Source organism: Monodelphis domestica, chromosome 1 (assembly GCF_027887165.1).
Source record: "Monodelphis domestica isolate mMonDom1 chromosome 1, mMonDom1.pri, whole genome shotgun sequence".
NCBI lineage: Eukaryota > Metazoa > Chordata > Mammalia > Didelphimorphia > Didelphidae > Monodelphis > Monodelphis domestica.
Genome location: NC_077227.1, coordinates 349,233,264 through 349,254,667, shown reverse-complemented (window position 1 = coordinate 349,254,667; position 21,404 = coordinate 349,233,264). Strand labels below are relative to the sequence as shown.

The following is a 21,404-nucleotide window of genomic DNA, read 5'->3' as shown; positions in this document are numbered from 1 at the left end:
TCAGAATCCATACAGTGTTGGGGGTGGAGAGCAGGGGATATTCTAAGAGAATGCTGAGGCTTCCTCCAGATTTCAGTTGGTCACATTCACGCACACTCCACCCCCCCTCCCCATAATGGCATTGGCTCAAGGAGATTCTATTTCCATGTTCTCCATCTCCTTCATATGGAAAGCAGCAGAAACCAACTGGTTAATCTTCAAGGTTCAGTGTCTTTCTCAGGACAATCAGAGGGACTGTCCTTCTGGCCTCTGTTTGAACAATTCTAATAGAGTAAGATTCTAGAAAAGGCCATGCAGTATAGTAAAACAACATAAACAAACAAACAAAAAACACTAATCAAAGCAACTCATTTTGAATCCCAGATTCACTCCTGGGTGACCTTGGATAGATTTTTTCACCACTTATGCCTCAGTTTCCCCATGAATGATATCAGGGATGGAATAGATGACTTCAATGGTCTTTTATTACTCTAAAAATATTTCTGGGACTGCATCTCAATATCACTGGTTTCCCTCATAATCTTATATATTTTATGCATTTAAAAACATTAATTTTAGAAGGAGTCTATCCTCTTCACCAGACTGCCAGAGGGGTCTGTGAGTTAAGAGCCACTGCCTATGACACCCCTCCTCCCCCCAGAGTTATGTCTTCTAAACCACAAGATGGAGAAAGTTCTTGCAGGCTGAGCTCTAGTCAGTCTATTTCTCAGTATACTCCTCGAGCCTCATAATCTCGCCAGGCCGGACTTGGTTAACACAGCTCTAGCCATTATGCATTCTATTCCCCTCCCTTCTTCACAAAGAAAATTCTGCCTTGGAGCTCATTAATAACTTGGATTCAATGTTCCCTCTTAGTTCAATCTGTGATCTATGGGGACAGGGCTGCTTCTTTAGTGCAAGACTGAACTGGATATCCAAAGGATGCCTGGGATGGTCTCCACATGGGCAGCCCCACTGGGAGAACTCCATTGCACAGCTGTAACCAGGACAAAAGTTGTTCCAATATTTAGAGCAACCCATGACTGCCTATCTGGGGACCAGGTCATTCACTGAAGTCTGCAAACCAAAGTACATCCTGGTGAGAAGAGACCACCCTGAAAAGTATGCAAAGGGAAATAACAGGACTTAGTACTCCTTGGCCAGAGGCCCTCTACTTCCCAGGGTGGCAAAGCATGAGACCCTTTGTGTGGGGGGAAGAGAGGAAGAAGAAATGATAGCCAAAATTATCAGATCTTCTGCATAAACACATTCACTGTTTTCCAAGAGAATAATGTAAACAACAGCAAGACTAATAATGTGGATTTGTTCCATGTGATGAGATGGCAGAAAGGGTGTAGGCCAAGGGTCCAGGTGCAGGCAGCAGGGAGATGATAGGTCATCACCCCTCTTTCACCTCCTTTCCCCTCTCTTCCCCCCCCCCAACTTTGTGCTTAGAGTGGCCCCATGCAGCTGGCCCTTCCAAGCTCACAGGAGAGGCCCCAGCTGTAAGGGGAAAGATTCAGGATGTGCCAACAGAGGAGGGGAGGGTGCTGTGCTTATTATTGCAGCAATGTATGCCTATATGGAATACACACAGAACTCACCACCTTCACCCTCCACTGGCCCTATCCTTAAAGAAGGGCAGTTGAGGTCCATCTCTGCTAGACATAACTGGGGGTTCTCCAATGGATAGTGTCCAGTTGTCTGCAGAACCTTCTAGCGATCAGTCATCAGAGCCTAGTCCAACATTTTAAGTATCCCCCAGAGTCAAATCAAGTCCAGCCAAATCAACAATCATTTATTTATTTATGCTTATTTGTTTATTTATTGCTTCTTACCTTCCATCTTAGCATCAATAATTTTTGTTTCCAAGGCAGAGGAGTGGCAAGATCTAAGCAATAGTGGTTAAGTGACTTGTCCAGGGTCACACATCTAGGAAGTGTGTAAGATCAGACTTGAACCCAGGACCTCCTGTCTCCAGGCCTGGCTGAGCCATCTAGGTGCAAGGCATGCTCATTAAAAAAAAAACAAAAACAAAAAAAAACCCTTACCTTCTGTCTTGGAATCAATACTGTGTATTGGTTCCAAGGCAGAAGAGTGATACGGGCTAGGCAATGGGGGCTAAGTGACTTGCCCAGGGTCACACAGCTGGGAAGTGTCTGAGGCCAGATTTGAACTGAGGATTCCCCTCTCTAGACCTGACTCTCAATCCACTGAGACACCCAGCTGCCCCTGCATGCTCATTTTTAAAATGAGATCATCACCAGATAAAGTTTAGAAACCAGGGCTCTAGGAATATTTCAATACATGATCTCATTTGATCCTTCAACAACCCCCTGAAGTGGCAAGACTAAAGATAAAATGTCATAAGGGGAAAAGGCCTGGCTTGGGAATCAGAAAACCTATTTTTCAGAGGATGCTCTAGCACTCAATTAATTGCATAATCTTAGACAAATTGCTTTTACTCCCAGGGTCTCATTTTCCTCCTCTCAAAAATGGCAGTGGGAACTGATGGTGATTAGATAAAATGTTCTCCAATAGAAAGTCCCTTATAGTTCCATGATTATTGTTCCCCTTTTATAAATAAAGAAACTAAGATCCACACAGGTGAAGTGTTGGTCCAAAGTCAGAAGAGGTCAGTTGGGGAGTCAAGTTTAATTCAAGTCTCTTAATTACTCTTTGTGGGACAGCAAGGTGGTGCAATGGATAGAGTGCAAGAACTGTAGCCAAGAAGATTCATCTTCCTGGGTTCAAATTTAGCCTCAGACACAAGCTGGATGACTCTGGGCAAGTCAATAACTCTGTTGGCCTCATTTTCCTCATCTGTAAAATGAACTGGAGAAGGAAATAGAAAATTACTCCTGTATCACTGCCAAAAAAACCTCAAATGGAATCAGGAAGAGTTGGATACAACTGAAAACAACGTAATGACAATTTTTTTCAGACCATATACTAGGTTGTGTGACAGCTGTGAAATGAGAGAAGGCACACTCGGTTTATACCCAGAAATCCAAAAGTCATATCACAGCTCCACCAGCAAAATGTTTGATCTTGGATAAGTAACTTTGCCACTAAGAGCTTCCATTCATGGCCTTCCTTCTCTCCCCCGTCAAAGGGGAATAACAATCTTACATTGCAAGTGTTTTTTATAAAATAGAAAGAGATATGAAAAGTCAGTTAGTTCTATAAGAACTGAAAGTCCTAGCCTATTGCTCCACAGACGCTCTAGGGGCTAGCTTAACCCCAGAGGTCAGTCAGTAGTAGCCGTCAGGCCTCCAGAGGCCGATGAAGACATTGGGTGAGAGTTGAAGCTTAAGTGGTGCGATCACCATCTATAACATTTTATTGAGTTGTAAGCAGCTTGGCAAGAGGCCTTGCAGGCACAGTACCTGCCATACCCTGTCCGCACACACCCACACACACCTCCCAGGGCAGCCAGTAAACTGACTGGGCCAAAGGGGAAAGGAGGATATTTCAGGCAGATTGTGAAATCTGTGGCAGTCCCCACTCTGCAGCCCAGCCCTGACCCAGCCCATCCTGTCCTGGGGCTGCTATTAGGGCTTCAGTCCCTCCCCTCAACCTCTTCCATATCTAGAGCCTGGAAAACACAGAGCTGGTACTAGAAACTGGATCATGGGATGAAAGAATGTTGTACGGTCCATGCTCTGAAAATCTCCCCATTGCTTCAGCTCGAAAGGACCTCATGCTCCCACCAAAAAAGGGAGAGAAGACGAGAGGAAGCTCAGCACACTAAACCGGAGGCTTGACTTGTCACAAAGCACTAATACTGGAAGGAGAAGCTTATTTTCTCCCCACAAGCTCCTCCTCAAAACTTCCTTTCTTCTACAGGGGCCATGTGCCATCGTTCTTCCAGTTACTCAGGTTCACAAATGTATAGAAATCGTTAACACTTACCTTCTTCTTACCCTTCCTATTCAACCAGATATTAAATAGTCTTTTTAAAAAATATTATTTTTTTATTAACAACATTTATTTTCTCCCTCTCCCACCACTCTGAGAGAAAAAAGGAAAAGAAAAACTCTTGTAACAAATATGCACAATTAAGCAAAACCAATTTATCAGCCATGTCCAAAAAACATATTAACTCGATGTGCATCTCCAAGTGCTTCCTCTCCCCTTTGGGTAGTGAGTCAGTTCTAAATTTTGTTCATTTTACTTCTACCACAACTATATCTATCCCTTTTCTCCACTCATATAGCCATTATCCTAGTTGAAAAGGCCCTCATTGCCTCCCTCACCTAGACCGTTGTTGTTGTTTCATTTCTGTCTTGTCTTACTTCGTGACCTCATTTAGAGTTTTCTTGGCAAAGATACTGGAGTGGTTTGCCATCTTCTCCAAACTAATTTTACAGAGGGGAATACTGAAGTAAATAGGGTTAAGTGACTTGCCCACTGTCAACCAATTAGTAAGTGTCTGAGGCAGATTTGAACTCAGAATCTCCACTGTGCCACCTAGCTGCCTACAGTGGATCACTGTAATAGCCATCTACTGAGACTCCCTTCTTCCAATGACTTTGTCTCTCCAATCTCCACAGAGCTGCCAAAAATTCTCTTCCTAAGCAGAGATCTGACCATATCACACACCTGTTCAAAACTTTGAATGACTTCCCCATTAGTGATACAATAAAATACAAGGTTCTTAGGCTGGCATTTAAGATCCTTCATGACCTGGCTTCTACTTCCCTTTTCCAATCTAATTGCATACACCTCCCCTTCAGGTGGTCCCACATACAAACCAAACCCCAAGGCAAACTGTTTCCCACAAGCACCACTCCACCTCATTCCTTCTTTCTGTTTGCAGGCAGGGAGAAAAAAATTAAGAGACATGGTTTGGAGTCCTGGCTTTTCCCAACTGACTCCTTCTGATCTTGGGCCCATCTCCTGGCCTCTCATAAACTCCCTTATCTTGACCTCTCAGAACTCTAGCCTTTTTTCATGTCTCAGCTACTATTTCAGAGCCTTTCTCCCATCCCTCACCCTCACTCTCCTCGAATTATCTTGTATTTACTTATTCGCTTCTATGTGTCACTTCCTAGTAGATGTAAGCTCCTTGGAGTATGGGATTATTGATAATTTTTGTCTTTGTATCCCTAATGCACAGGGATACATGTTATCCCTTGTACGTAAAGGTCTATCGTATATACATGTTATCCTGGTATATAAATGCTTATTGAATTGACTTAAGGAGCCAAAGGGAAAAATCTCAGTGCTTATTTCTCATGTCTGTGGACATGTTCTCATGTCCATATCCACTATGCTTTGAATACTGTACTTATAGCAGATCACCTCAGTGAGGTGCCCTACCTGCATACAGAATAGAGTAGGAAACTGAGACCTAGAAAAGATTAGAAAAGCTTGCCCACTCTCATCCAGAAAATCTGTGGCATGGTTTGAGTCTTATTCATTTATATAAAGTACACATTCATCTTGTCCCAAAGTCTTCCACTGATGCCACATGGTAGCATGACAGTGACCCTGAGTACCTGAAACCTAAATCAGCAGAACAGAAGTTTAAGCAAGTTCCAGCAAGCTTAGAAAGGCTTCCAGGATGATCCCAGGGACTGTGCATTTGTCTATCATGAGAAGCTCAACTTTAACATCTTGCTGGCTATCAGATGATTAATATTTTCAGCCACAGCAACTCAAGGAGAAACTAATCCACAGGCATCATGTGATCTGTGATATGGGATAAGTGCACCTCACTTAGGGACAATTCATTAATCCTACTCAACTTCTAGGACTATCTATAACTACTTCCCACATTCATCAGATAACACTCTTCACCCTATATCAGGAATGATATCTTTACCTGAGTCAGCAATGTCCTATTCTTGGCACATCATTAATTCGATTATTCTTCTCTTGGTTTGTTTTAATCCTGTTGTGCCAATTACTTGATATTCTTAACACTGATATTCTTGATTGAGGCAAAGAACCAGGGAAGGAGTCACATGAAAACAGCACTAAATATTCCTTACAGTATATAGGAACCTAGGAACCATAACTGTTATTAGAAAAGACAAGAAACTGGTTTTGGAATAAGAAAGACCTGGGCTTATGTCCCACCTCTGCCATGTTCTGACTGGGTGACCTTGATCAGGTAACTATTTCTTAGTGCCCCAAACAACTTTCTAAGAGTAAAAGCAGTGATGGTACTGATTTGCTTTGGCAGAAAGTCTCTTTCCAGGAGAAGGACTATGGGTATGGCATATTAAATAAAATATCAAATTTTCAATATATTTATTAGTTTTGCTAATTTGTCTCCCCTTTTCTTTTTGTTCTATGAAATGACACTGGAGTAGAGGGTGGGGTAAGGGAAATGAGTGTGATGGAGTCTAGGAGATTACAGAAAGTACCCTCCATGTTTCTCAGTACCTGTTCCAGCTTGACCTCTGCTCCTATGTGGCTCCAGGCATGTCCTGACCAGATATGCTTAGCTTTTTCTTTAGCTGTCCCATAGAATCCTGTGGGACACTTCTAGAGACCTATACTGATCCTTATTGGGGTCTAGTGCTAAGGATAGAGGCAATACCTTACCTTTATTTTCTTTAGCATTTGCTTTCTTAGGGGCTGCTACATAGCACAGTGGATAGAATAACAGGCCTGGAATCAGGAGGATGTAAGTTCATTTCTAGCTTTGATACTTCCTAGCTGTGTGGGCAAGTCACTTACCTCCAATTGCCTAGTCCTTGCCACTCTTCTGTCTTAGGATTGATACTAAGTCAGAAGGTAGGGGCTATTTCTACTTAAAGTATTTGATTTCTTTAAAAATGGAAAATAATCTAACACTCCTAGAACAAAGGAAATTTGCTGAGGCTAATATATTTTGAAGGGCCTACCTAGTGAAATATCACAGTGAGTGAGATAGCAGTTAGAAAATAAGCCCTTTATGAGAAAGGATTACTTCCTTCTTTGTACTCCTGTCCCCCAAAAGATTAAGTGCTAAGCAGTACCTAGCACAGAATGGGCCCTTAATATTTGTTGACTGAATGACTGACCTGAGAAGAGTCACTGAAAGTCACAGGAAGCTTCCATGGTGAAGAAGGGACTTTGAAATGAGTTCTGAACCACTGGTAGAAACTGCCCAGGGAGAAGGAGGGAAAGGAGAAGTAGAAATGAAAGATATGAGCAAAGATGGGAAAGTGAAAATGAATACATCTGGTGCAGGGGCCCGGGGAGGAGACCAGGGTGGCTAGATCAGAGGGCTTATGTTGGGGAGACAAGGGGAAAAAGGTTAGAGATATGGCTTTTTAATAGAAAGCACTTCCTCAGAAAACAAATTACTTTTCCTTTGGCACAAATTACTCTTCAGTTTTCTTCTCTTTGGATCCCCATTGCTTAGCAGAGTGCTTGGGACATATTAAGTGCTTAATAATTTTTTTTTATTGAGTGATAAGTGCCAATGGAAGATAAATGACATTATTCCCCAATCCATGGTGGAAGAAAGTGAGCAAGGAGATTCCAAGCAACTCACCCATGGTCATGACGGCATCAGCCTTTTGGCGTTCCAGTTCTTTATCTGATCTGTGAACCCTCTGGCTAAAAAAAGTTATATGGGGTCACATTTGGGTCTAGTAAACACATGCATACCACACACCGCTATGGCCCATACCATCAAAGCCCACACCACCATGGTCACCACTAGCACAACCAAAATTTCAATTATAAAAAAAATCCCTATCCTGCACAGGCAGCACCATACAATTGAAGGAACAAAAACTATGGAGTCAAGGGACCAAGATTCAAATTCTACCTTGACACCTAGGGGTTGGATTTTGGTCTTTGAAGTTCTAGATGGCCCATAAGGTTCCGCTTAGCTCTAAATTGTTAACTCTATACTCTCAGTATCCTCAGTTCTTAGAGTTGGAAGGGATGACAGAATAATTGATGAAACCATGATAGAATTTCTTTCCTAACATAGCTCATAGGATTTAGAACAAGATCAAACCTTAGAATCTAGTGCCTGGATTTTACACCCGAGGAGGCTGAGGCCCAACTTAAGTTACTTGTCCAAGGTCACACTGGTAGCAAATGTCAGAGGTGGGCTTTGAACCCCCAAACTCTGGGATTCCAGATCCATCACTCTTTCCAACTGTACTACTACTAGTTTTCCTAATAGGTGTTCACAGAATCTTTTGGCTTCAAAATATCCACTACTCAGAAGCTCTCCACCTCCACATCAGCTTACCCCAGTGTTGCACAGCTCCTTTGGCAAATTCTTTGCCCATATGAAGTTGAAATCTGCTTCCATGGTCCTTCTACTTAATGGCCCTACTTCTGACCTCCAGGACCAAGAACTAGTAGCATCTTCATTCTTACAATAGCCCTTCAAAAGAGCCATTATGTTACTTCTAAGTTTTTTCTTCTCCAGGATAAATGTCCCCAACTTTTTTGAGGTGTTCCTCATAGAACATGGTTTTGAGCCCTTTCCTCAACCTCTTCTGGACATTATCCAGTTTATTAATATCTCTCCTAAAATATGACATAGCAAAACTAAACACAACACCCATGATAAGATCTTTTTAAGGAAGAAAATTAAAGAAGGGGACTATTCCCTGCCCCCATCCTGCTCTGGACATCAAACTTCTATTAATGAAGCCTAAGATTGCATTAGGGTTTTTTGTGTGCCATATCATACTATTGATTCATTTTAAAAACTGACAGTCCATTAGGACCCCCTGGTCTTTTTCACAAGAACTACCATTAATCTATATTTCCCTTAACTTTTACTTGTGTAGCTAACTGTTTAATTCTAAATGCAGGACTTCACATTTTTCACCCTTAAATTAGACCATCCCAGCTAAATTACATCTTCATTATGTAACACAATATTAAAGTGTTTCCTGTTGCTGAACAAATCTTCCTGGTTCTAAGAGTTAAGAGTAAAGTGAGCAAGTTAGAGGAAGTTAGGTATTAGCAATCTAGTTTGTTGAGTTATTCTTCTATTACCACTGTCAGCATGAGATGAGGGTGGGAGATTGCATAGAATGGGTCTGGAGCTATCTGTGCAATCTACAACTTTTGATTGTCCTGGAAATGTGTCAGAGTCAAAATTTATCAGCTTATCAAAAACTAAAATTAGAATCCATTATTTCTTTTCACACAAAATCTAAATGGGATACTGCTCCTATTCATCTATTTCAGTCCAATGTGCATTTATTAAGCACCTACTATGTGCAAGGCACAGTGCTAGGCCCTAGAAAAACAAAGGAGACACATTTATTAAAGATAAGATGACAAATAGTTCCTTCTCTCAAGGAATTTTACTTCTCTCATTAATTCCCATTCTTTTTGGAATTTTATCTCCAGACACACACAATAGAATCATTTTATTGAGGACAAAGGACAAAAAGAAGGAAAATTTTTTATTGCTTTCAAAGACTACTGACCCACAGAAAAACAAATGACTGCCACCTAATAGAAAGCACTTGACAGGATTTTTAAAAGGAAGAAATTTTTCTCCTCTTTCTAATGTAACTGTTTAGTAGATGAAAACAATATATTTTTAGAAACCAACATTACCAATTTGGTGTATATGATTGCTAAGTTAGGCAGCCACTTGCCAATTTACTAGCTGCCCTTGGGCAGAAAATACTTTAGGATATCTCCTAACATCCCAAAGTGACCCAAGGGAGAGAGTGCCAGGCATGGAGTCAGAAATATCTGTGTAACTGGTCAAGTCAATTAACTTTTTGCCTCAGTTTCCTCATCTACAAAATGAGTTACAGAAAGAAATGGCAAACTACTCCAGTATCTCTGCCAAGAAAACCCAAATGGGCTTACAAAGAGTCAAACATAATTGAAAACAACTAGACAACAACAGCATCTCTTAAACTTGTATGTGCACAGAGCACTATATGATTGCAAAATTCCTTTTTTCTATATTGCCTGAACTTGGGAGTCAGAGGACCAAGGTTCAAATCTCATCTCTGATGCTTATGACCTATGTAAGTTGAGGCAAGTCACTTTTTTTCTAGTGTAGTTTTCTTTCCATGAGAGTTGAACTAGATTCAATTCAATCCAACTAGCATTTATTAAAGATCTATTATGTGCCAAGTGCTGTGCTAAGCACAGCATCCTCTTTGAGAAAAATCACATTTTTATAGAAAACTAAATATAAAATATCTGTTCAGTCATTTCAGTCATGTTCAATTCTTTGTGACCCTATTGGTTTTGTTTTGTTTTTTGGCAAAGACACCAGATTGGGTTGCCATTTCCTTCTCTAGCTCATTTTTATAGATGAGGAAACTGAGGCCAATAAGGTTAAATGATATGTTCAGTTTCATATCGCTGGTACATGTCAGAGATCAGATTTGAACTCACGAAGATGAGTTTTCCTAACTCCAGGCCCAGGATTTTATCCACTGAATCACCTAGTTGCCCCAAATATAAAATATATGTAAAATAAATTCTGGAGAAAGACCAAAGGCTTATCCAATATGAAAGGCAATTTGTTAATGGAAAAATCTGGGCTCCAGAAGGCAAAATGCAATGATAGGGCCAAAGGAATAGGAATAAAGAGATATTACTGACATGTATAGGTATAGGTAAGAAGAAGCAGGAAGTGGTGATAAAAGAAAGGGGCTTTTGCCTAAGCAAGCTCCAACTCAGAACTGAAGGGATTCTGAATAGAGCTTTAAAGGGCAGTAGAAAAGTGTTACTCTTTCATAGTAGCAAGAATTACAAGTCAGATGGTGATGTTCTCTGACTGATAGTCAAGGCAAAAGTCAGTGGAGTAAATCCCAAAGCCTAGATAGTTAGGGTTGAAGCTTATTTGAGTTACAATCCTTCAGGGCCTACTGCAATTCTGAGTAGATTATAAAGGAGTAGAGGCAGTAAGAGATTCTTTGGTCTTTGACTGTTGGCTAATATGGAAAAAAGGAGGGACAGCAAAACTCTGCATACCCTCTGATCCTGTAAATACTTTTACTGGGTCTACATACTCAAAGAGACTTTTAAAAGGGGAAAGGACCTACTTCTACAAAAGTACTTATAGTAGCTCTTTTTGTGGTAGCCAAGAAATGGAAATTGAGGAGATGCCCATCAATTGGGGAATGGCTGAAGAAATTGTAGTATCTGTTGGTGATAGAATACTATTGTGCTATTAGGAGTGGTTGTTGTGGGGAAAATATCACCTTAAAGATTGTTATAATATTAAAACTATGGGCGCCAAGGAATTTACTTATGAAATTCCTAAAATGAAACACTCAAGTCAGAATGGAATTTATGGTGGTTCAATCACAATGGGAGTAAGAAAAGGGAGAGGGAGAGAAGGAGAAAGGAGAAAAGGGAAAGGTTAACTCAACCTTCTGGCCAGAGCCAGAAGGAGATTAGGCCCTAAGGTCAAGGTAGAAAGGAAAATCAGTGACCGATCTGAAGGAAAGCTGTCTGCGGGCCTCCTCCCTCCTCAAGCTCCTAGTGGAGTCTAGCCCTGTCCGTAGGAAGTGAGCGAATTCCAGAGGCTGTTCCCTACCTCACTTCCTGTGCCTCACAAGTGCCAATGATGGCTCAAGCTTGGCTTAGGAAAGCCCAAGTGGGCAGTTAGTTATTTCTGATTTATCATTGACTAGTACATGCCTGTGTAGTGTGGGTGTGCACAATTTGGGGTGCTAGACCAAGCAAGATGGAGATTTTAAAATTCACAAGGTGAACAGGATGATTTCAGAAAAAGCTGGAAAGACCGACATGATCTGATGCAGAGCAAAATAGTCATAACTGGGAAAGCATTGTATACAGAAACAGCAATACTGTGGAATGATCAACTCTGAACAACTTAGCTACTCTCAGCAATGCAATGATCTGGGACAATTCTGAAAGACTTATGACAAAGAATGCTAACCCACCTCCAAAGAATGACTGCTGGAGTCAGATGCAGATCAAAGCATACTATCTTTCACATTAGTTTACTTATGATTTTATTTTGGGATTCGGGTTTTATATGATTATTCTCCTGCAACAAAGACCAATATGGAAGTACATTTCGCAAGATAATACATGTATAACCCATATCAAATTGCTTCCATGGGGGGAAGGGAGGAAAGGAGACAATTTGGATCTTATAATGTTGGAAAACATATGTTGAAAACTGTTATTACGTGTAATTGCTAAAATAAAATACCTTTGAAGTTAAAAAAAAAAAGACAGCAAGACAGATTGACAGTACCTTCTCCTGCCCAATGATCAAGGTAAGGGTCAATGGCCTCTAAGGTCCCTTTATGCTATAAGCATATGATCCTAAAAATTAATTTACTCTTCGCAATAATTCTATGAAGCAGATAATATAAGTACTAGCATATCCAATTTTTTTTTTTGCATATGTGGAGACTGAGGGCCAACCAGAGAATGAAATTTGATCAAGGCAAAAAAAAATGTTAAACGAAGGAGCTTGAATTTCAACCCATGTCTCCTGACTTCCTGAAGAAAAAGCATGAGGACAGCATCATAGAATACTAAGAGAAGACCTTGGCTTTGGAGTTGGAAAACTGTAGCCACCAAGGATTACAACCTAGGTGTTATCATTAACTTACTTTCTCTCAACACTTTCCCACCACCACCAATCTGTTGCCAAGTTCTATCCAGTATACTGTCACAACATCTCTCATATATGTCCCCTTCTCTCCTCTGATACTGCCACCACCCTGGTGCAGGCTGTTTAACATCTACCTTGCTCTTGATTTATGGTAATATAATTATAACTGGTAAGTGGTCCTCCTAACTTAAGTCTTTCTCCATTCCAGTTCATCCTCCTCTCAGCTCTCAAAGTGATCTTTTATTTATTTATTTATTTGCCAATTACATGTAATAAATTTCCACATAAGTTTCTCAAAGTTATATGATCCAATTTGTCTCCCTCCCTCCCTTCTTCCTTCTCCCCTCTTGGAGCTGGAAAGCAATTCAATCTGGGTTATACATGTATTATCACTCAAAACACATTTCTATATTGTTCATTTTTGTAAGTGAATAAACCCCCCCCCGACCCCCCAAATCATATACCCAAGCAAACAATTGACAAATCATATGTTTTCATCTGTATTCTGACGCCAACAGTTCTTTCTCTGGAGGTGGATAGCATTCTTTGTCATAAGTCCCTCATTATTGTCCTAGATCATTGGATTGCCAATAAAAGTTAAATCTCTCACATTTGATCATTCCACAATACTGCTGTTACCCACATTGAGAGAAAGAACTATGGGAGTAGAAATGCAAAAGCAAAACATATGACATCATTTATCACATATAAATCACTCTATAGTAAAAATGAATAACATAGAAATAGATATCAAGCGATAATATTTGTACAACCCAGTGGAATTGCTTGTTGGCTCTGGGAGGGTAGAGAGAAGAGGGAAGAGGAAAAAATGAATCATGTAAACATGGAAAAATTTAAAAAAATTTTAAAAATTTCTAAATAAAATTTTCAATAAATAAATAAAAAGGAAAAAATATTGCTGTTACTGCATGCAATATTTTCCTGGTTCTGCTTGTTTCACTCTGCATTGGTTCATGTAGATCTTTCTAGCTCTTTCTGAAATCAGCCTGTTCTATCTATAAGCCAACAGTATTCCATCACCATTATATATGACAATTTGTTCAGCTATTCCCCAATTAATAGACATCCCTTTAGTGTCAAATTCTTTGTCACCACAAAAAGAGCAACTATAAATATTTTTGTACAAACAGGCTCCTTTTTTAAAATCTTTTTAAAATTTAAATTTATTTAAAAAATATCTTTGGGATACAGACCTACTAGTGGTATTATCAGATCAAAGGGTATTCAGTATTTCATAGCCCCTTGGACATAATTCCAAATTGCCCTATAGATTTCTTGGATCAGTTCGCAACTCTACTGGCAATGCATTAGTATCCCATTTCAAAGTGATCTTTCTAAAGCATTTTGTTGTTCAGTTGGGTCCAAATCTCCCTGACCCTGTGGACCACAGCATGCCAGGATCACTCTCCGTGGGGTTTTCTTGGCAAAGATATTGGAGTGATTTGCCATTTCCTTTTCTTGTGGATCATTTTTTGTTAGAACTCTCCACTATGACCAATCCACTGTGGCATAGCATATATAGTTATGCCTTGCATGGCACAGCTCATAATTTCATTACGCTTTGCAAGCCCCTCTTCCACAAGAAGGCAGTGATCCAGGAGGGATTCTAAAGCATATACTAATATTCCATTATAGTATGTTCCCCTCTACCACCACCCCATTCAATAAACGGTGTTTCACTAACATCTCTAGGATGAAATAGAAAGCCCTGTTTGGCATTCATAGCCCTTCACAACGTGGTGCCCTCCTACCTTTCCAGTCTTCTTTTTCCTAACTCTCCCCTTCCTCCACATATTCTGTCACACAGTGACACTAGCTGTCTTGCTGTTCCTGAAACAAAAGAAGCATCTCTAGATTCTAGGCATTTTTATTGACTATGGCTGAAATTTCTGCCTTCTTATCTTTGCCTCTTGGATTCTCTGACTTCTTTCAAGTTTCAGTTAAATCCAACTACCTACAAGAAGCCTGTCCTGATTCCCCTTCCCGATTGTCCCTGCCCTGTTAATTATATTCAAATTATCCTATCCATAGCTTCTTTGCACATTATCATCTCCCACCTTAAACCCAGAGCTCCTTGAGAGAAGGGACTGCCTTTTGATTTTCTTTCTATCCCCAACCATTAGCATAATGACTGGCACATTGTAGGCAATTAATAAGTGTTTTCTGACTAACTAATTGGAATCAAATAATCAGTTTTGTACCTGTATGATCCTGGGAAAGTTACTTATCCTCTCAAGGACTACTTCTTTCTCTGTAAAATGAGAGAGGAGATCTAGGTCCCTAAGTCTCTAAGGTCCCTTACTGCTCTAAATCTTATGATGCTATGATCACAAGTCTATTTCAGAGCTACAACCAACCACTTTACAACAAGAGATACCACCATTCTCCTACTACACAGGGAAATGGAAATCAGTGGTGAACTCTAGAGAATAAAATAAAAGTTCTCAAAGAGTCAATATAGAGTCTTCTCTAAACCATGTAGCTCCCTCAATCCTCAAAGAAGAGTGTGGGTGATAAACGAATATATTTATTGAATGATTTTGCCCAATCAAATCATGAACCTTATGCTGAAACTATCAGTTTTCAACTGAGTACAAGAGAAAAACAGATATAAAATGTTTTACTATTTTTTTAACCTTTACCTTCTATTTTAAAATCAATACTGTGTATTGGTTCTAAGGTACAATAAAGGTAAGGGTTAGGCAATGAGGGTTAAGTGATTTGCCCAGGGTCACACAGCTAATAAATATCTGAGGCATATTTGAACCCAAGACCTACTGTCTCTAAGTCTGGCTCTCAATTCTCTGAGCCACCTAGGCTTTTCCCTGTTTAATTATTTTTATAAACATTCCATGGGCACACTTGTCTGAGGCTACTTTCTCTTTCTGTATAAGTCTTACACACCCTTCAAAGTCCAGCTCAAGTCTTACCTCCTTCAGGAAGAATAATCCAACTAATTTAGCTATCACAATATGTCTCCTACATTCCTGCTCCTAGAACCTCCATAGCATTTACTCTGTTCTTCATATTTAGCACGTAGACTATTTGGTTTAGTCATCTTAGTTACCTCTTTAAGTATCACGTTGGTCTTCATATGTCCATATTTCTTCCCAATTTTGGCTTATATAAAACCCAAACAAACCTCTAACTGGTATAATTTTTCAGCATACTCTCCAAGAATATTGGCAACAAAAAGCCATGATGTATAAGATTTGGTTGAAAAGACAAGATATTTTTGCTCAAAAATAAAAAAGATTAAGTGGGGAATGTATCGTAGTGTTCAAGCATTTGAAAGTTATAATTTGAAAGAGAGAATAGACTTCTTCAGTGTATTATTCATGGAGAGCAGAATAAGGGCCATGGTTGAAAGTTCCAAGGAGACAGTTTGTGGTGATAGTAGTGTAATACAAATGACTTGTCTGAGGCAAAACAAAAGGTAAGCAAATATAGTCAAGTTCTACTAGCATGTCCACATAAACTTGTAGCACTGGCAAAAACAGTCCTGGAAGGGGGGTAAGTGGGTGGCTTAGTGGAATGAGAGTCAGGCCTAAATATGAGAGGTCCTGGATTCAAATTTCACCTTTGACATTTGCTAGCTGTGCTACCCTGGATAATCTCCATTGCCTAGCCCTTACTACTCTTCTGCCTTGGAACCAATACACAGTATTGATTCTAAGATGGAAAGAAAGGGTTAAAAAACACTTCTGATGATAATGGGCTAGACTTCATCAAAGACATCCTGAGCCCTGTCAACAGAGAAAGGTCATCCTTTTCTAGCTCGACTGGGTTAAAAAAGGAAAAAAAAAAACTTGGGATTAGTCTACGATGGAATGATCTATATTATAATCAATTAGTCAGTCAATGATCACTTATTAGAAGTCTCTCATCTGCCAGGCCTTGTGTTAGATTGTAGGAAAGGATAAAAACATCAAGTCCCTTGACCTCAGGGAGCTTCCATTCTATCTAGGGATATAAGAAATTCTCCATCCTTGACAGTCTTCAAGCAGTACCTGAGCAACTACTTGTCAGGAACATTATGCTTCATTATGACTCTTGCTTCAGGTTAGAGTTGGACTAGATCCTTATGGTTCATTCTGAATCTACAATTCTAAATGCTAACATTACTTCATTTGGTTATCTTAGCAATTAGGTCTACCAGAATATCTCTATGCAGTTCTATAATAATTAATCAGGGGAAAAAATATTCTCTTCCAGATCTGGTAGGGTTGACTGAATAGAAAGATTTCTTTCTTTTTTATTTAGTTTTCCCCTCCCTAATAATCAGCACTTATTTCCTCTCTTCATCTTGCCCTCTCCATTAGAAAAAGAAAAAAAGTCCTTGTAACAAACATATAATGAAGCAAAATAAATTCTCACATTGGCCATATCCTGTGACAAGGAAATCACTTTAAAAGACTGATATATATTAATTTAAGGTCGCCAAGGAATTCAGCTATGTAATTCCTTAATGAAAACTCAGTCAGCAGTCAACCTTTTATGGAATTTAATTACAAACAGGAGGAAGAAAAGTATGAGAGAGAGAGAGAGAGAGAGAGAAAGGAATAGGGCTTAAATACCCCTTCTGTTTAGGCTGGGCCAAAAGGCCCAAGCCCTTAGATAGCTGAAGCAAAGAAAAGAGATCAGTCCCTATCACTCACGTGACCAAAATGGAGAAACAGTCTCAGGGGCCTCCACCTCCAGCTTCCTTCAGAGCAAGATTCTCAGAGCACAACCTCTCAGAGCAAAAACTCTTCAACCTCCCCTCAGTCCTCAGACCCCTCTATCTTTAAGGAAACCATCCAAGTTCCCTCCCCTCAGTTCTCACATCTACCAATCACTGTCCATGTCTTCCCTGTGCCAATGGTGGCTCTAGCTTAACCCAGGACCGCCCAGAGGTCTGTGGCTTTGCACATGTCTGTTGAAGGTCATATTCTCAAATAATTAAATCTTGATCCTTTGCTGCAGCCCTTCCTAAATCCTGTTACCCTGAGCAGGGTGGAGATTGGAAGTTCCAAGACCTGGTTCTGTCATCCCAAGTATCTCTATTGTATCGATTCTAAAATCAATCATGACTCAAAGAACTTCGTATTCTATGCTTAAGCATAGGTCAAAGCCCTTTCCATTGTTCAGCAAAAGGTTTCTGTCCTAAAGAAATCTTAAGTAGGGAGGAGAATGACCCTCCCATGCCAATGGGGTTCACATTCCAATAGACTATCAGTAGGAAATTTTTTCAAGTATGAAATTTCCCAATGGTGAAATTTCCAACATTTATAAGTCTAAGAAATTTTAAGGTTTACAATCCAAATATGTAGACCTCACTCTGAACTCTTAAGTTTATCATCTCTAGGTCTAAAGGGGGCTAACATATGCTTTCTCATCAGTCCTCTGGAACTATAGTTAGTCACAGTGATTATCAGAGTGTTTACTTCTCTCAAAATTGTCTTTCAATGTTACTATTATATTAATTATTCTGGTTCTGCTCATTTCATTCTGCATCAGTTCATTCAAGTCTTCTCGGGTTCTTCTGAAACCATCTCTTTTCAACAGTTCTTAAGGCACAATAGTATTCCATTATATTCATGTATGAAAATGTGTTTGGCTTTTCCTCAGTGGAAAAAGACTGATTAATAAAAGGAAACTCTCTGGTTCTGCTCTGATATTGATTTGTTCTTTGGAGTAGGGGCAAAAAGGCATTTTTATTTTCCCATATTCTAAGATCCAAGTGCATTTTAGACTTGTGATCAGAACTCCTAGATCCAGGCACCTGTTTGACTAAGAAAATCAATGATAAATAGTTGATTTCTCTCATCAGTACACACACACTTTTTCCTATAGTGTGGGAAGTAAACCTAGATTTCAAACTTTTTTAGAAAAGGGCTGCTGTTGTCCTGAGTGGTTATTAACCTGTTGCCCTCTTGTCCTTCTCCACCCAGAACGAAAAGAAACTCTTGCTACTCTAGTTAAGCTGGAGCAGAGTGGACTTCCTCCGCTGGCTGCACTCAGGGAGTCTTTGGGGAAGTCCAGACCGTTGCTAGGACAGCTCTTTGCTGGCTCAATGAATGGAGGGACCTGTGTGTGTCCTGGTCTCCACATTGGCTACTCCACCAGTTTATGTGAACACGCCAAAGAAGCCTTGGAAGGAAAATGCTTGCTGTGTTTATTTCCCCTTTGGTTTACTCTAAGCTCTCAAAACACATACAGAGAAATGGAGTCCTTATCAAGCTCTTGGAGAGAGGTTTTTCCCAGAGATCACTCTTATCTCCAGGTAGGTTTGTGTATAAGAGTTTGCAGATCTGGATTTGAGCCCCAGCTCTAAAAACTTGCTAGCTATGTGACTATGGGCATTCAATCAAGGAGAGAATCTTTCACATTCCAGTGTACTGAAGCCTGAGCCAAAAAGCAAAGCCCAAGATTTTCCCACCATGGAGTGTTTTCATGAGCAGCTGAGTTATAGACCTCTTCTCTGGGAAGGATTCTTAACACTAATAAAATAGGACCTACCTGAGAGTAGGAAAATGATCCCTTTTGTCTTTGACACAACTCTTCCCAGTATATTCCCTGGAGGCCCTCAGAAATCCTCCTCTTAATTTCACTAAGATATCTCGATCATATTCAAAACAAAACTCTATGAGATAAGGGAAAAGCATTAATGTAAGCTTCGTAAGTTTTTTTTTGTCTTTTGTATTCTCAAAGCCTAATATATTAACCAATACATAGGTTCTTTAATAAATATTTGCTTGATTGATAGCCAACATCCTTAATTAACTGAATTAAATCAAAACACTTATGATAATCACAAAATTAATAGATGTGGAACCATTGTTTCAATCGATGTTCTATGAACCTTGTCTGTTTTACTAAGTGTTCAGAGATCTTGGCAATTGTTGGATTTAGAAACGGGATGATTGGAGGGTGTGGGGGAAAAGCAATTGTAACTACAGGTCTTTGTTTTGGAGGGAGGTTTTTCTGGGGGAAAGAGAGGAAAGATGATCTGGAGATCTAGGTTTGAATTGAAAATCTTCATCTACAGTCTTGTCTTCTCTTGTAACAGGAAGAGAGATGAATTTTCCCACCCCTGCTACTTCTGGCTTGAGTTGTACTATCCCTAGACTATATAGGTTTGTTATTAGCATGAGGAAGGGGCAGCCAGTATACTACAGCTTCCTTCCTCTTTCTTGCCCTAGATGTCTTTGACTTACATGTTCTCATCTATAGATAATATAGCACATCTGATGCTTAATAAGATCCAATGATGCATGTGTATATGTTCATGTATTACTATCAATTGATTATTGTCAAGAATTCTAAGAACTGGGGGCAGCTGGGTGGCTCAATGGACTAAGAGTCAAGCCTAGAGATGGGGGTCCTGGGTTCAAATCTGACCTCAGACACTGCCCAGCTGTGTGACCCTGGGCAAGTCACTTGACCCCCATTGCCTAGCCCTTACCACTCTTCTGACTCCAAGATGGAAGGTAAGGGTTAAAAAAAAATTAAAATAAAAATTCTAAGCACCAAAAATCTGGAGGCATTCCCATCATTAACAAAGAGCTAAACAAATCATAGTATATTAATCTGGTGAAATATTATTGTATCATAAAAAGCTAAAAATATGAAAAGTTCAGAGAAACTAAGGATGACATATAAATTGATAGAGAGTGAAGTAAGCAGAACCAGGAGAGTAATCTATACAATGGCCTTATTAATTCAAAGACTAACAACATGGAATATCATTAGAATTCCAACTAATGCTACCTGTGTGACCTAGGGCAAGTCAGTTAACTCCACTGCCTAGCCCTAGTCCTAGCAGGAAAGTCAGCTCCAATTCAGGAGAATGGGGGACAGAAGACCACAACACCTCCCCACCCTAACAAGCAACATCTCACAAAGGGTGGGAGTGGTAGCACCCAGATCACAAAGCCAACAGAGCTCTGACAGAGACACTAAGGCTGGTCGGCACTCTAAGCCTGGACACAACAGAGGAAGTAAAAGCCTAAAGTAAGACATCAAAAACTAAGGTCAGCACCAAACAAATATGACCATCTTAATCTAAGAGTAGGCTAGAAATGCAGATTTGGGCATGAAATTCCAAATCAATATACAGAGGAGCATGCAGAACATTATAAAGAAATATTATGGATCCAAAAGATACCCAAAGGAAAAATCTAGAACAAATAAATTTTACAAAAAGTAAAAATAGAGAACCAGAAAAAATCTTGGGCCAAAGAACTTTAAGAGTAACTGAAGGAGGATGTTAGATGGCTCAGGAGATTGAGAGCAAGGTCTACAGATGGGAATTCCTGGGCTGTGTGACCCTGGGCAAGTCACTTAATCTTCACTGCCTAGCCTTTACTGTTCTTCTGCCTTAAAACTGATACATAGTATTGATTCTAAGATGGAAAATAAGAGACTTTTTAAAAAGAGTAACTAGAAAAAATAAAAAATAAACAAGAGATCTGAAAGAAAAAAAACTGAAAAGAGCATAAATAGGTTAGAATAGAACACGAAAATATTTACTGAAGTAGCAGATTCAATGGAAATTTACCAGGAATGCAGCACTGATTTGACATTAGAAATATTACAAACCAAATATAATAATATAATAAAATGAATAATATGTTGTTATGTCAATAGATGCAGGAAGTTTTTTTTTTTTTTACAAAATACAATACTCAGGTTTGTCATAAAAAATCATAGACATAAATGGACTTTTCCTTAATTTGACAAATAATACATATTTTAAGAGCAAGAGTTATAATTATATGTAATAGATAAATACTAGAAGATTTTCCATGATTGGGATAAAACAAGGATTCCCATTTTCACCATTATTATTTGATGTTTTGTACTAGAGATG

At 39.5% G+C, this 21,404-nt stretch overlaps 1 protein-coding gene across 3 annotated transcripts in view; it reads right to left on the bottom strand.

Moving 5' to 3' along the window:
* Positions 1 to 21,404, bottom strand: part of PPARGC1B (PPARG coactivator 1 beta) — a 178,801-nt gene that overhangs the window by 101,722 nt on the left and 55,675 nt on the right. The window contains exon 1 of one of the 3 annotated variants that reach the window (XM_056811455.1): positions 19,052 to 21,110. The exons of the other annotated variants lie outside the window; for them this stretch is intronic. The gene's annotated coding sequence lies outside the window, so the exon portion shown is untranslated. Of the gene's footprint in view, positions 1 to 19,051; positions 21,111 to 21,404 lie in introns of those variants that run through there. 3 annotated transcript variants of the gene reach the window in all.